The following is a 1,091-nucleotide window of genomic DNA, read 5'->3' as shown; positions in this document are numbered from 1 at the left end:
CTGAGATAGTATCTAATGTTTTGGGGTCAGTGCTTCAGCTCTGATGTGTAATCTTTGAAGCCCCAGGAAGTCATAGCCTCTATTCCCAAGGCCCAGTCCCAGCCAACAGCATGGAGCATTAGCTCACACATTCTGCCTCATCCCGGCTCACTCGAGGGAGCAACAGAGGTCATGGGAAACAGGCCTGCCACCTCCAAAGATTACCATCAACACCTTGGTTAGATCAATATGCATTGCTTAAAGCCAATCGAAGGGATAAGGAAATGTCCCAGCCAGCTCTGTACGCATCAATACATGGAAACAGGGCCAGTTTCAGCCAAAATGGAGACAATTGCTCCTCTTTCAAGGACAGTCGCCTCGGTGGTCCTCCACAGCTCCCCCTTCTTTGCTTTGAAGAGGCTGGAGCAGAGTCAATTGTGGCTGTGTGGCCTCTAGTTGGCACTGGGTTGAGAATCCTTCACGACAGACTTTAATGTGAAGAATTATAAACAAGAGAATGAATACACCAATTCCAGCATAAAACCAAAAGTGAGCCTTGAGATATGCAAATGGATTCAGTTGTTCTATAGCATCAGCAAACTTATCCCAGTCTCTAATTTGGGTACCAAATGTGGCTGTCTGTTCTGACACTGACAGCACTTTTCTCTGAAGAGCATCTACATAGTAATATTTTGACAGATTGCTCCTTGTATGATTTTTGATCATTCCCCAAGGATGCAGACTTTTGCTATATGGTAATGGGGTGATACAAAAGCCAGCCATACTAGAGTGACACTTAAAACCTTGTTGTAATTGCAAACTTTCAACTTGATCTCTTATACAAAGGATGGAGGTTTCTAAAATGCTCGTTTGGGTTTGCAACTTTATTATAATTTCTCGCTGAATTTTCCAGTTGTCATCACCAGTTTTTGTCCCATTGTCCACAATGGGACAGTTAGTACTGGTGAGCAGTTAGTACTGAATATTCCACAGAGCCGATAGCTGCGCTATAAAAAACACGAGGGAGGCTACCCCAGCGATAATTACTCCAAGCATCCTCTTGGTCTGATTGATAAATATTTTATTTTTTATTTTTTATTTTTTATTTTTTT

The sequence above is a fragment of the Chinchilla lanigera genome, unplaced genomic scaffold (assembly GCF_000276665.1).
Source record: "Chinchilla lanigera isolate Chin_1 unplaced genomic scaffold, ChiLan1.0 scaffold00066, whole genome shotgun sequence".
Lineage (NCBI taxonomy): Eukaryota > Metazoa > Chordata > Mammalia > Rodentia > Chinchillidae > Chinchilla > Chinchilla lanigera.
The sequence above is the reverse complement of the archived record's forward strand: the minus strand, read 5'-3'. Positions refer to the sequence as shown.